The sequence below is a fragment of the Cnephaeus nilssonii genome (assembly GCF_951640355.1).
Source record: "Cnephaeus nilssonii genome assembly, chromosome: 4".
Taxonomy (NCBI): domain Eukaryota; kingdom Metazoa; phylum Chordata; class Mammalia; order Chiroptera; family Vespertilionidae; genus Cnephaeus; species Cnephaeus nilssonii.
The window spans coordinates 52,382,179-52,398,681 of NC_137075.1; positions in this window are offsets into that span (position 1 = coordinate 52,382,179).

The window sequence follows — 16,503 nt, forward strand, 5'->3', positions numbered from 1 at the left end:
AGAAGAGGGGGAGCTAAAACCCAATCCCCTGCTCCAGCACACTACATCATTCATACGGCACGGTGTTTTTTACTTGGGGGACACTGATGAAATGTTGGTCATGAGCCCCAAAGACTTTCTTGGACACTCCAGAGAATTACTTTAGTATAGAGTAGCGATTTTCAATCTTGATTGTTTATATGAGAATCATATAGAAGAGCTTTAAAGGATAATGATTGCTGTAGTCCAAAGTATAAGCACTGTTTGCCATAATGCCTGGGTCCTCCTTTCCCCATGCAGGTCTGGTTGTAGCTTGTGTATTATAGTTTTAAAAGCCCCTCAGGTAATTCTAATATGCAACCAAGATTGAGAAACTTTGGCTTAGTCAGGATTCTTTATAAATTTTTTTTTATTTTCCAATTAATTATTTTCAGGTATATAACATAGTGATTAGACATTTATATAATTTATGAACTGATAACTCTGATAAGTCTAGTACCCATGTGACACCATACATAGTTATTACAATATTATTGACTATATTCCCTATGCTGTACTTTACATCCTCATGGCTATTTTTATAACTGGTAATTTGTACATCTTTTTAAAAAATATATATATTTTATTGATTTTTTATAGAGAGGAAGGGAGAGGGAGAGAGTGTTAGAAACATCAATCAGCTGCCTCCTGCACACCCTCTACTGGGGATGTGCCCACAACCCAGCTACATGCCCTTGACCAGAATCGAACCTGGGACCCTTCAGTCCGCAGGCCAACGCTCTATCCACTGAGCCAAACCAGTCAGGTGGCAATTTATACATCTTAATCGCTTCCCCTTTTTCATCCATTCCCTCCCACGCCCTTCCCATCTGGCAAACACCAATTTGTTCTCTGAACCTATTAGTTTGTTTCTGTTTTGTTTGTTCACTTATTTTGTTTTTTAGATTCCACATTAAGTGAAATCTCATGGTATTTGTCTTTCTAGTCAGTGATCCTAGAGTGTGGTTTCTGGACCAAGCTGTATCAATAGTACCTGGGAACCCTGAGAAATGCAAATTCCTCCAGACTTACTAAATTAGAAACTCTGGGAACAGGGCCTAGTAATCTGGGTTTTAATAACCCCTCTAAGAAATTCTGAAGCATGTTAAAGTTTGAGGATTATTGGTTTAGAACAACATTGCTTAACTGTGGTTGCATATTAGAATCATCTGCAAAGTTAAAATAAAAAACAAACCTTATGCTGCAATACTAGTCAAACTGAAAGGACAAATAGACAAATCCATAATTATAGTTAAAGATTTCAGCACTTCTCTCTCAATAATTGAAAAAACAAGTAGTTAAAAAATTAGTAAGGATACAGAAGACTTGATCACACCATCAACCAACTTCACCTAACTGGCATTTTTAGGACACTCCACCCAACAACTGTGTAGTACACAGTATCTTCACGTGTATGCAGGAGCTTTGCCAAAAAAACCCATTTGGCCATAAAACAAGTCTCATTAAATTTTAAGGTTTCAAATCATACAAAGTATGTTCTTTAACCACAGCAGAATTAAATTAGAAACCAATAACTGAAAGATAGCTCAAAGATCCTCAAATAATTAGAAACTAAACACATTTCTAAAACCCATGGACCAAAGAAGGAGTCACAGGGAATTAAGAATATATTTTTAATTGAATGAAAATGCAAATGTGACAAGTCAAATGTTGTGGGATGCAGCTAAGGCTTTTTAAAAAAGTGTTTACAAAGATATTTATAGCATTTGCCCTAACCAGTTTGGCTCAGTGGATAGAGTGTTGGTCTGTGGACTGAAGGGTCCCAGGTTTGATTCCAGTCAAGGGCATGTACCTTGGTTGCGGGCACATCCCCAGTGGGGAGTGTGCAGGAGGCAGCTGATCGATGTTTCTCTCTCATCGATGTTTCTAACTCTCTATCCCTCTCCCTTCCTCTCTGTAAAAAAATCAATAAAATATATTAAAATAAAAAAAGATATTTATAGCATTTATAATAGAAAGGTATAAACACAATCAATGACCTAAGCTTCTACTTTAAGAAACCAGAAAAGAGCTAATTACATCCAAAAGTCAGCAGGAGAAAGGAAATGAAAATATCTGAGTAGAAATTAAAAAATAAAAAGAAAAAAGAAAAAGAAAACAAAAAAGCAATAGAGAAAATTTGTGAAGCCAAAAGCCTGGTTTTATAAGAAGATTGATAGATTTTAGAAACTCTAGACAAATTGATTAAAGGAAAAAGAGAGAAAATACAAATTATCAATGTCAGGAACAAGAGAGGGAATATTACTAAAGGTCCTCAAGACATTAAAATAACAGCAAGTGCCCAGCCAGTGTAGCTCAATGGTTGAGCATCAACCTATGAACCAGGAGATCATAGTTCGATTTCTGGTCAGGGTACATGCCCGGGTTATGGGCTCCATGCAGCCAGTGATTTTCTCTCATCATTGATATTTACATTGGTCTCTCCCCTTTTTCCTTCCTCTCTGAAATCAATAAAAATATATTTTAAAAAATAAAATAACAGCAAGATTTTATGCCCAAACCTCATCACCAAGAAATTCTGATTTATTTGGTCTGGTGTAGGCCCAGACATCAGTATATTTTGAAAGTTCCCTTGGTGATTCTACTGGGCAGCCAGGGTAGAAATGACTAATGTAGATAAATCAACTCCTTATTACTATTAAATGCAAAGAATTTCTGGGAGTTTCCAGTAAAGGATGCTGTGGGCCAGATCTTATTCCTTCTTTCTTCTCTTCTCTAAAAGTGGGGAAAAAAGTATCCCACCAGTTTCGTTTAGTGGTTGTGTTTGTTGGGGTTGAGTTCATGTGTTGGTATCTATCTCTGAACACAACTTTTAGAAGGCAATGTGCTTATCATTCTTTTTCTAAACAGCTCTAGTGAGATAAAATTGACATGTAAGCACTGTATGTGTTTAAAGTACAAATTGCTACTTTGATGCATATACATTTTAAAATTCTAACCACAATCAAGCTAATGAATATATTCATCATCTCCACATAGTTACCATTTCTTTTGTGTATGTGTGGTGAGAAGACTTAATTTTATATCTATCCTCTTAGCACATTTCAAGTGTACAGTACAGTGCTGTTAACTATAGTCCCTGTACATGAAATCTCAAGAAGGTATTCATTTTGCATAAGTGAAATTTTGTACCCTTTGACCCAACATCACCACATTTCTCCCTGTGCCTTCAGCCCCTGGCAACCACCACTCTACTCTCTGCTTCTATGAGTTTGACTATTTGGAATCACAGAAAGGTCAGATCAGGCAGTATTTGTCTTTCTGAGTCTGATTTTTTTCACTTAGCATAATGTCCTCCAGGTTAATCCATGTTTTTGCAAATGGCAAGATTTCCTTCCTTTTTAAGACTAAATAATAGTCCACTAAATATCTATATACAGGGTGTCCCAAAAATGCATACGCACTTGGAAAGATTATAAACTCAGTGTTTATTAACACACAATTCATTTTCAAAGAATCTACAGAAATGAATAATTTTTTGTCAATGCCTGTTTTCAAACTGATGACTGTTCTGGTCCAGGCACTGCTGATAATGAGAAACAATGGAATCGCAAACATCAAGAATCATTTTATTCAGTACTAGCGTTCCCGTTGCAGGAAAAATCCTGCAATAGGGTTTCCTGCTGCACTCTACCCCACCCTGCCTGCTCTCCTCCCTTGTCCCCGCCCCGCGATCTCCGCCAGCCCCCCTGCTTTTCTAACTTCTCCGCCAGCCCGCTCTCCTCCCTTCTTCCCCGGCCCCGCCTCCGCTCCTCCCTTCTCCCCTGGCCCAGCCTCCACTCCTCCCTTCTCCCCAGCCCCGCCTCCGCTCCTCCCTTCTCCCCTGGCCCCGCCTCCGCTCCTCCCTTCTCCCCCGGCCCCGCCCCTTCTCCCCCAGCCCCGCCTGCTCAACTTCCTTCTCCCCCGGCCCCGCCTCCGCTCCTCCCTTCTCCTCCCCCCGGCTTGCTTGCTTCTCTGCAGCTTTGCTCCCTTCTGCAGCTCTTGGCTTCTTTCTACGCTGTCGCGATATGCAAATTAGCCACCATCTTTGTTGGGATAATTTGCATATTCGTCCTGATTGGTTGGTGGGCGTGGCTTGGCTGGTGGGCATGGCTTGGGTGTAGCGAAGGTGCGGTCAATTTGCATATTTGTCTATTATTAGATTAGATTTGTGCTCCTTAAATTCATCAATTGTTGCCAGTTTTGTACCGTAAACTTTATATTTTATGTATCCCCTTTAAAAAAAAAAGTCTAGTGGTACCTTAGGATAAATTTTCTTTGTTCAAAGCTTAGTCTGGTTTCACTCATTATTTCAAATCAGTTAAACCTGAAAAGGAGTGAAAATTAAGTGAGTTATCAGCTGTTAAAGTGCTCTTTTATTGATAATATATATAGTTTTCCTTTATCGATTCATCCATGGACAGACATTTGGGTAGCTTCTGTGTTTTGGCTATTGTAAACAGTGCTGCAATAAACATGGGAGTGCAGATATATATGGATATATATCCTGAAGTGGGATTGCTAGATCATACGGTAGTTCTATTTTTAAATTTTTGAGGAAATTCCACACTATTTTCCATAGGGGCTGCATCATTTTACATTCCTACTAACAGTGCGCAAGGGTTCCAGTTTCTCTACACACTTGCCAACACTTGTTATCTTTATCTTTTTCTTTTTTTATAATGGCCATCCTAACAGATGTGAGGTAATATCTCATTGGGGTTTTGACTTGCATTTCTATGATGATTAATGATATTGAGTATCTTTTCATATACCTATTAGCCATTTGTATGTCTTCTTTGGGGAAATGTTGTTTGTTCAAGTCCTTTGCTTATTTTAAAAATTGGGTTATTATTTGTTTACTATTGAGTTGTAGAAGTTCCTCATATATTTTGGAAATTAACCCCTTATCAGATATATGGTTTGCAAATATTCTCTTCCATCCATAGGTTGCTTTCCACCTTGGTAACTGTCTCCTTTGCTGTGCAGAAGCTTGTTAGTTTGATGTAGTCCCCTTGTTTGTTTTGTTGCCTGTGCTTTTGGAGTCTTCTCTGTGAAATCATTATCGAGGTTAATGTCATAAAGCTTGTCCCTTGTTTTCTTCTAAAAATCCATTACAAGTTAATCCATTTTGAGTATTTTTGCGCTTATTACTTTTAAAAATTTAAATTATAGGAGAAAGTTTAGAAAGTTACAGAGGTAGAAGAAGTGAGCCAGCCTGGCTGCGTAGGCTCAGGAAACCGGTTACAGGGGCAGAAGGGCCCTTGGAGCTCAGCAGAGGGGCAAGGTAAGGGTCCTGAGGGGAGGAGAGGGGGAAGGGGAAGGTGCAGGGTGCTCCCCAGAGGGAGAGCGCTGAGCTTATCACTTTTGTACTGGGAGTAATCCATGTGAGTACCTCAGTCTAAGCAGCTATCTCGTCCACAGATTTAAAAGCTGGTTAGAACTTCCTAGTTTTGTTTTTCGGTGGAGACTACCTGGCTTTGGTTAAATGCTTTCCTCCCCTACTACCTGTTTATGAGGCATTTCTCCTTGAGCAGAACATGTGACTTGAATGCGTCCTGGTTCACAAGAGGTGACTAGAACAGAGGTGACCTGTCAGCTATGATTTCTCCACTGGATCTTCTCTTTACCTGTTCAACATATACATTTATTACTGTGCTTGACAGACGTGCCTCCCCCTTGGAATTTTGGAAATCAATGAAACATAGCAGACATAATAATAAATATGATTCCTACATGAGAGGAGAATTTAAATATTAACTTGAATCTCGATGTGCAGAAATGAATTATTCAGTAGATGGAAATACTTGGAGAAAGAATTTCATGAAGCTCAGGAGTTGTGGGGTAACATGTGACCAAAGGTGATAAACCAAGATTCAGGCTCTGCTCACTTTCTCTTAGGAAATCTTTGTCAGCTCTCACCAAGACAACTTCTTGAATACAATGCCATGCAAGTTTTAATAATAATGTCTTATAAATATTATTATTGTTGTTGTTATTATTATTTTACAGCTCACATTTATACCTGTGGTAAGTACTTTGTATACATTAGCTAATGCTATTCATTTGAAGCAATTTTATGAAATAAATTACTAATCCCATTTGCAGATAAGAAAATTTAAAGGTCCAATTATGCCTCTGAAATCTCCCAGCAAGATATGGAGCAGGAATTTAAACCTAATCAGATAGGATCTATCTATCTATCTATCTATCTATCTATCTATCTATCTATCTATCTATCTCCTTTTGTATGAATGAATGATTTTATAATAACATTTCTAAAAGACGTAACCTATTGTAAGCTAGAGTAATACTGTTCTTGGTGTTGAGGCCTAGCAAGCAGTGCTATGTCAGTGTGAGTGTGAGGAGCAGTGGTTGATTTAGATGTAGCTAGGAAAGGCAAAGCCTAGCCCATTGCCAAGCTTCCCAGGCATAGCAGATTGACTCACATTTTCCTAAAATCCCCCTCTGGATCCAGATGAGTTCATTAGTTGACATAGTTTTCTTCCTTGAGCACTGTACTATTACCTACTGACATGTTGAGACTATGCTCTGGGCTCTTCACTTTTTCTGTCTGACGTATTTACTTTAGCATGATATTCTCAAGGTTGCTCTGGGCTTTGGATCACCAAAGTTGCTTATTTATGGGAGCCTCCAGATTAAGAAACTATCACCCACAGCAAGTAAATGCCATAAGATGCTTTTAAATGCACAAGATAGTTTCAAGCTTTTGAGATGCCATTCATGATATAACAGAGTGTATTCTACGTGACCTTTCTGGCTCTGTTTCTCTATGATTCTATGAACTATTAACTGCTTAGGGGAAAACAGACTCAGGACTTTTGACTAAGAGTGCAAGTCAGCAAAATTATATTGAGCCCCTCTTATGTGCACGATGAATAAGGGATATTTTTGGTGATAATCAGCACCTTTTCTCCCCCCCCCCCCCCCCCAGATCAATGATGACACCAATTCACGAAAAGAATTTAACATTTTAAGTCAATATTTTATCAACTGTCTGATTTGGCAGGAATGTTACATTCACAAGCATGAGTTCTTCGCTGAAAATACAAAGAATATAATTAATCTTTTCTCATTAACAAACCTTGACAGGATTAAGCTCCCCCCACCCCTCCTTGTTTTTCATTAACTTACACCTGGCATTCTGCGTCAGGTGTACATACCAGAGATCGTGGTGATAGAGCCACATAGTATCACCAGCCAAGTCTAGGCATTCATGTATGACCCAAGTGCAGCTGGTCATTTCCAGCCACTTGGATCAGTTGAGATGAAAACGTCAATTGAAATGAACATGTATTTAGGGTGGTGACCCACTGTCACGAGATACAGATTTAAGGCCATGAGTTTAAAATTCAGTGATGAAAGGGTGAACACAAGAAATGAGAGAAGTATTTGACAGTTTATGAAAGTAAAAGAACACTATATGTCTTTAAATTGACCTTTTCCTGAAGTGTAATCTATAGACAGGAAAGTGTACATATTGTAAGTATATACCTCGATCCCACAGATCTGTGTATCCAGCACCTAATCAAGAAATAGCATTACTAGCTCCTTGGAAGTCCTTCTTGTGTTTCCTTCTAGCCAGTGTTGGCTAATAACTACTTTCTGACTTCGTTTTCCCCAGTGTTAGTGAAATATAATTGGCATATAACATTGTGTGTGTTTAAGGTATTCAATGTGATGACTTGATATACATGTATATATTGTGAAATGAGTATCAAATAAGGTTAGGTTAACACATATGTTACCTCACATAGTTACCTTTGGGGTTTTTTTGTGGTGAGAACATTTAAGATGTTATTGAATTTTGAGTAGAAATACCATGGTTAAGAAACTATGGTCACCATGCTGCATATTAGATTGCCAGAGCTTATTTATCTTATAACTAAATTTGTACCCTTTGATTGACATCTCATTTCCTCCATTCCCCACCCCCTAGCCTCTGGCAACTGTCAATCTATTCTTTGTTTCTATGAATTTGTTTTTTTTAGATTCCACATATAAGTGATATCATCCAATATTTATCTTTTTCTGCCTGACTTATTTTACTTACCATAATACCCACAAGATTCATCATTACTGTTACAGATAGCAGGATTTCTTTTTTTATGGTTGAATAATATTCCATTGCATATATATATATACACCATATTTTCTTTATTTTTTAAAAAATATTTTTTTATTGATTTCAGAGAGGAAGGGAAAGGGAGAGAGAGATAGAAACATTAATGATGAGAGAGAATCATTAATCGTCTGCCTCCTGCACACTCCCTACTGGGGATTGAGCCTGCAACCCGGGCAAGTGCCCTTGACCAGGATCAAACCCAGGACCCTTCGGTCGGCAGGCTGATGCTCTATTTACTGAGCCAAACCAGCTAGAGCCCATATTTTCTTTATTTATTTATCTGTCCATGGACACATAGGTTGTTTCCATGTCTTGGCTATTATAAATAATGCTGCAATGAACATGGGCGTGCAGGTATCTCTTCAAGATCCTGATTTTACTTCCTTCAGATACATACCAAGAAGTGGGATGCTAGATATATGGTAATTCTTTTTTTTTTTTTTCCTTAGGAACTTCTATACTATATTCCATAATGGCTGTACCAATTTACATTCCCACCAATAGTGTACACGGGTTTTCTTTTTCCACATCCTCACCAGCACTTGTTAACTTCTGTTTTGCTTTTTTTGGTAATGGTCATTCTAATAGGTATGAAGTGATATCTCACTGTGTTTTTGATTTGCATTTCCCCAATGATTAGTGATGTTATACACCTTTTTATGTACCTATTGGAACTGCTTTCTGACTTCTATCACCACATATTAGTGTTGTCTCTTCTTAAACTTCAAACAATAGGAATCATACTATTTTTAAAAAAATATATTTTATTGATTTTTTACAGAGAGGAAGGGAGAGGGATAGAGAGTTAGAAACATCGATGAGAGAGAAACATCGATCAGCTGCTTCCTGCACACCCCCCACCGGGGATGTGCCCGCAACCAAGGTACATGCCCTTGACCGGAAGAGAACCTGGGACGTTTCAGTCCGAAAGCTGATGCTCTATCCACTGAGCCAAACCGGTTTCGGCTATTTTTATCCTTTTGTGTCTTGCTTTTCTCTCAACATCATGCTTGTGTAATTCAGCCATATTGTTGCATACGGTTGTAGATCAGTCATTTTCATTGCTGTAAAGTATTCCATATTGTGAGTGTATTACAATTTATTACCTATCCTTTGCTTCTGGGCATTTTGAGCAGTTTTCTACTTTTGGTTAATACAAAAAGGAAGAGCACATATTTGAAATAGTAAAAAACTTGATTTGACAAGGTCTTCATGCCCTGGACCAAACTTGTTCCTCTAGTCTCAAGTCATTTCCTCATTTCACTGAATGTTCCAGTCATACTGAACTTTCTGGTGTAGAATCCAGCCATTCATCTCCTACACTCTTCCTGGCCTTTGAACATTCTGTTATCTCTTCCTAGAACACCTGTTTCCTACCACTATGTCTTAACCTATATAACAGCCATCCCGCCTTGGAGCCTCAGGTTGGACACACCTTCCTCCAGAGAGCAACCCACTCTCCTTAAACTACTAACATTGGTTATCCTTCTGCATTACCCATTTGCTTAAATGTGTCCCCAGAAGACTGTGGGCAGAGACTATGTCTTACTGTGTATACCATCCCCAGTGCTTAGTGCAGAGTGGGCACAAGTTTGGTTGAATACATTTGTTTTTTACAATCTAATTTACTCATCATTGTAAGACCAAATAAACTGTTTCCTACCACTATGTCTTAACCTAGATAACAGTTGCAGGGAGGAGCCTGCAACCAAGGTACATGTCTTTGACCGGAATCGAACCCGAGACCCTTTGGTCTGCATGCTGACCGGCTAGCACCATAAATTTCACTCTTAAGAGTGTTTTATAGGCTTGGGGAAAATACTGATAAGATACCTCCCTAGGACATCTGCCTGGACTGACTCCTGAAGAACTAACAAAGACAACCCCTCTGATGTCTGCTCAATTTCTGCCCCGAATCCTCTTCCCTTCCTTGTCACCTAGCAACAGCAACCAAAGCTTTAAGAGGGGAAGCCACTTTTTGTTCTTTGTCTTTATATTGATTAACAATGCACTGGCCCTTTCCCTTGGTAGGGAGGGAGTAAAAATAAACTTTCTGCATCTATCTCTTCTCTCAGTTGTGAATTCTTTCAGAGCCAGTGTCACAGGCCAAAAACCCTAACAGGCTGAGTAGGAGGAGCTGAGATCCTACAGGTAATGGGTGAAGTGAATAGTCAGATCATGAAGGGCTTGAGAGACCTAATAGGGGCAATTGCTTTTTTATTTTATTTTAACAGAGTTAAAATATAAGGTATCAAATGCTAATTTTTCAGATTCCCTGCTGAATTCATAGATGACTTTTGAATTGCTTTATTTAGGCTGGTTTAACCTCTAGACTTACATTAGTAGCCACTAGCCACAGGTGGTTATTTATTTTTAAATTAATTTAAACTTAATGTATTAATTTAAATGAATTAAAATAAAATTAAGAATTCAGTTTCTCAGTTAACAGTGGCCACATGTGAAGTGTTTAAAAGCCTTACATGGCTAATAGCTACCATGTTGGACAGCACAAATACAGAAGGTTTTATTGAATAAGGCTGCTCTAGGCAGCAAACCTTGCTGGGCTTAACTATAGACTGGGCCCTGGTTCTTAGCTTTTTTGTGGATGGTGTATTTGCCATAGTGGACCTTTTGGCAAGGACACCTTGGTACAGGCATCCTGGAGCCATCTGCTCAGATTGTAAGTTTCTATTTCAGAACCTTATTTCTGAAAGGAGCTTCACATAAAACCTATAATCTCCAGAAACATCCTCCAGTTCATTTATATATTCATAAAAAGTGAGTGGTCACTGGCTATTACCTTGCTTGTATAACCTGTTGTTGTGAAAAGAAAGGATGGGGTTGATCCAAATTACTGGTCACAGCGGTCCAAATTACAACCCAGAGACTTTAATTTATTCATTTATTTATTTTGTGGTTGTTTTCAATACTCAGGATTCACATTTAAATAGTGATTAAATCTGAGATATAAATTGCCCCGAGTCAAGAAATGCAAAACAATCCCTTAATCTTTTCTTTGTAGGGTTAATTCCGGGTTTTTACCCCATACTTCCCCAGTGCTACCACTCTGTGTGGGGTGTGGGACCTTCAAAACTTGGTCGCCTGACCAGGAACCTTTCTCTAAATGGTTCTGTGTGGTGAAGGGAAAGCAGTCTCTGAACTCCATAAAAATGGCAGTTATCCCGTGAGCGGCTAAGCTGGCTTAGTTGAGCAGGATGATTCATGAGCAACTGGGAGCTCATTCTTTATACTTCGTTAGATAGAGATGAAATCTTCGGGGGAACAGGGGCATAGGTGAGCAAGGAGGCCTGGCTGGCACCTGTGGCTCCTTGTGGATATTCTCTGGGTCGAGGCTGGGTCTTGTGGCCAGAGTCATCCTCAGACCACGCCAGCATCCCTTATGCAGTGTTCTTTCCCCTCGTCCCTCAGCCAAACACGGTCCGGAATTCTACAAGATTGGGTTTTCCTCCCCCTCCAAACTTGCCCTGTGGCAAGAACCTGAAAAGTTTATTCATGTTAAAATATAAATTACTTCTCCCAAAAATATCTGAGCCAATCCCCTTGTTGGTTTAAGACAGAGGAAAAAAGCTCTAATTGTGGCATTTCAGATATCAGTTAAGCGTCTCTCTAGTCCCTCTGAGATAATTTAATATTCACAGTTAGGGGAACTACATGTCCAGTTTGCCTGAGACAGTACAGGTTTACACCTATCGCATTTGCATATTCATTAAGTGTTCCCTTTCGCTCTCAAAATATCTGGATGGTAAATCAAATAATCGCCTTATGTATAGTCCCTTTCCTGCCTAAAGTCTGGAGAACAGGCGCAAGGCAGAATCTTCTCAAAATTACTTCCTAGAGTTGGCTTCCCCCAGTAATCTCTATGCCTTTCCCTCCTTTTTCAAATTTCGTCCTCAAATTGGAAAGCACCAGGAGACAAGTGACAGTGTGTGGAGTACTATATTTTTCAGCATTTGACGAAATAATGTAATGTACATAATGTAAATCTCGGTCCTTGAATAAAATTCCAAAGGAGCGCACCTTTACCAGCTACTCCTTAGCAACTGAGTGACCCTGATTCCAAATATTTCCCTTTTTGTGTGTTTAGGAAAGTGTGTTTCCTCTGTGAACTCCTTTGGTGAATAGTTTCTTATATTGGTGTCTTGACTGGATTGAGTCCACTTCTCTGCAGGGACTTTGTTCACAGATTTTTGTCCAAAGGGCATGCAATTGGGAATTTGTTATGGTCTTGCCTTTGGGTTCTACATCTTATCTGAAATAAGAGCCTGGAGTATCTGGCATCTGCAAAGCTCATTCCCAGACAGACTAGCCTCGAGGCAAACTGGAACACCAGTCATTCATGTAGCAGTGAGCTACACCTGCACGCATATAAATGGCATTTTAAGAAGTGGAAAGCATAAAGCCACAAAGTCATAATGTGACTTTAGACCTGGACTGGAGCTATGAAAAGTACAGCATGCAGGTATTTACATTTTTAGATGTTCTACGTCTCTATTGGTTATTATGAAAGTATATGCATATTCATTTGGATTTTTATATCAAGGAGGTATTTTAACAGTTCTCTTCACTTGTGCAGCTGTTTTCCTTAATATATTGGTTATATACCTTACAACTTGCCATTATAAATAGCCCAGCCAAAAAGAATTTGTCTTGACATGTTACTTAGCACATTATGGAATTTATAAATTCAAGTGTGACTTAAGAATTTTCATAATCCCCCCACCCCCCCCGCTCCCCACCCCGTAACCCTTTGATTCCAATTGGTTACAAATTAACCTATTTAATGTCCTTGGGCACAAAGGGTTAAATCCTAGATCAAGGTTAATTGAAAACAACAGTTGGCCTCCTGTGCAAACATTCTCTTCCACTTAAGGGTACAGTCCATTCCACACGCCTCCCTTTCCATTTCAGGCCAGTTTACAATTCAGTGAGCTAGTTTTCTATTTATAGTGTCTTCACCTTAAATGTTATCCCTGAAATATCAGGAATTATTCCTGAAACATAAAAAAAGGATATCTATCTTCATACCAAAAAAACTTCATTGGCCAAGAAAATTACAGTAGTATTAGCAGTGATAATATGAAAACTATTAGTGCCTATGAGAAGATATTAACAGTTTAACTCTTTCCATTAACTGAAGAACTTAATTAGACAAAGAAATAGTAACTGAATAGAAATAAAAATGAACATGTACAACTTTCTGTCTGAAGGAAAGGAAGGATGCATTCTAACTAGACAGAAAGATGATACTCAACTTTAATTAAAATCTCCCAGATTTATGGTTGTAGTTAGAGACACACTGGTTGTGCACTAGGAAGGTGGATTATTCGGGGGAGCTGGCTTTGGTGAGTCTTCAGGCCTGGGCTCTGACTCAGCTTAGCAGGCCCTGAGACTCACTTTTGTTAGGACATCTACTAGAAATCACAAGAAAACTAATGAACAAATAAGAATCTTCATGTATTCATTTTTAACTTAAAAAAAATTATACCTATGTAGTATATAGATAGATAGATAAACATATCTGTAGCTATGCTTGCCTGCATGTGCTAATTTGTTTATTTGGATCTTAGGTGCAGAAAGTTGACATTCTTCAGTTACTGGCATGTTACCATTATTGGTCCCACCAAGATCCCTCCATCCATCCATCCATTCATCCCTTTTGCTCATCATATTCTATTTCTATTCCATATCTCCATAGATAATTTAACATATTTAATGTGCATCTTGTTATTTGAATGCATTATGCAAATGGTATATTATTTTGTGGGTTTATATTTTTTAGTTTACATGAATATTATAGCATTCTATATCTTTTGTCACTAGTACTATTTTTGGAAGATCTATTCTCATTATCCTATATAATAAAAGGCTAATATGCAAATAGACGGAATGGCGAAACAACCAAGCAACCAGTCGCTATGACGTGCGCTGACCACAGGGGTGCATGCGTGGAACATGGCTGGCATCGGCCACAGCAGGATGGTGGAGTAGGTGAGCAGGAGTGCCAGACCAAGGTGGGGTGCCAGTCGCTGTCATTGGGGCGAGCTTCTGGTGGTTACTGAAAATTCTTTGCTCCCACGTGCCATGGTCCCGCCTGGCACTCACACCCACTGCCGGCGCCGGAGCCACTGCTTGCACCCTCTGCCAGCGCCTGGCGCTGGCCCCGATCGCTTGGCACTGTCAGCGGGTGCGAGAGGCGGCTGCTGGCCCTGATCGCCCCTCAGGGCTTCTCCACCTCTCCCTGCTCCTAAGGGGCAATTGGGGCAGCAGCCGCCACTTGCACCTGCTGCCGGTGCTGGCCCCAATCGCTCCACACCTTCAGTGGGTGCGAGCGGGGCTGGCGCTGTCAGCATGTGGGAGTGATGGTGGCGGGAGCGAGGCTGCTGGCAGAAAGGGGGCTGGGGCCACAGCGGGAGGGGCCAGGCAGGGGCATGGAGGATGGGCCGAGACCCGCCCCTGTGCTCACCACAGCCTCTCGGCCCACAGTTCCTTTCAAGGTGCATGAATTCGTGCCCTGGGCCCCTAATGTGATACATAAAATCCATTACATCCAACCTATTTGCTCTCTCAGTAATAGCCATCCAGTTTACCTCCAACTCCCCAGCACCATAAACAATGTTCTAGTGAACACCCTCTTATGTGTTCCCTGAGATACTAGGCTAATTAATGTAAACTATCTCATTATCTTTTTGAAGTTTTACTTAAAATTTTCTCCCAGATGGGGAGCCAGTTTCCCAACATCTTTTAAACAGTTTGTTCCTTTTACAGTGATTTGTCGTTCCAATCTTATTGCACAAAAGGTTTCAATTTGACATGGGTATGTCTCTGAGCTCTTCTCTCTGTTCAAATATTTATTTCCAATGGGAACTACGTACTCTCAAAGAAACAATAAACTTGCATAGATTCTCTAGGGGAAGCTCTCCACCCTTCCTGGTGTCTGATTACTTGGCAGATCAAATGAAGAATCGGAAATTTTTCTCGTGAGCATAGACTCAAGATAAATCATTTTAAGGGATTTTTTATGTGTATGTTTAATCCAACTGAACATGATCTGGCCCATAGAAGAACAATTCTCTGCTGAGCAGATTCTTTGAACCACACAGTGCTTATTTAGCTCTTCACCTCCAGGCTTCATTCCCCCCCCCCCCCCTATTTTTATAGCACATTCATTCTTCAGGCTGCCATGGTACAAGTCATCAGACTTGAGCATTTTTAGAACAATCACATTCTAGGCTTACCTTCTGAGATGACTCCAGGTCACCTCAGTTAATTCAACAGATAAAAAGTAGTATAGCTTTGGACACAGGTGGGTTTGAATCCTGGCTATACTACTTCTTAGCTATGGAAGACACTATTTAATGCCTATCCATCGATTTTTCACCCTCCACTTTCCCCATGTCCATCCCACCCATGTCTTCTTTGCTAACATTTTCTGAACTGGCAATGCGCCCAGTCTCAGGGAATGAATTGTGTTTCTAGCCACATGCGGATGTGACAATCGGAGCAGCAATGGCCATTTTGTGGCAGTGAGGAAATAACCTAAGATCAAAAAGTCAGCTTATTGATGATGGCACATTAGAAAAATGGAGCATCTATGTCCTGAAGGGCATTGTAGAGCTGCTGAATCAATCCTAGAACCGCCTACCTCCAATCTTCTCACTGAGTAAACAGTAGGTGTTCTTGTGGTTTAAACACTTGCTACTCCAAGTACTGTCTGCAGACCAGCATTGGCATCATTTGGTTGCTTATTAAAAATGCAGAGTCTTGCCCTACCTGGTTTGACTCAGTGGATAGAGCATCGACCTGCAGACTCAAGGGTCCCAAGTTCAATTCCGGTCAAGGGCACATGCCTGGGTTGCAGGCTCCATCCCCAGTGGGATGGGGGTGGGGTGCAGGAGGCAGCCAATCAATGATTGTCTCTCATCATTGATATTTCTCTCTCTCACCTCTGAAATTAATTTAAAAAATATATATTTTAAAATGCAGTCCCACCCCAACGCCAACCTGCTCAATTAAATCTGCAGTTTAACAAGGACCCAGTCATTCTTATGCACTAGTACCTACCTTGTAGAAATGCTGCAGTGAGTAAACGAGTACATACTATGTGCAGCACAGCGTCCAACACATATCAACCCTCCATGTTAGCCATCTTTACAGGATTCTGCAAACATCCTAGTGCAGAGAGTGAAGTTGGAAAGCAAATGCACTGCTCTGTCCCTCCAGGATGGAAACTGGGTGTTTCCAGGATATCTGTGGGGTGAGGCTTTTATTGACATTGTTGCTGCCAGGAGTCTAGGACAGACCACTTCTGGCAGCTGCTT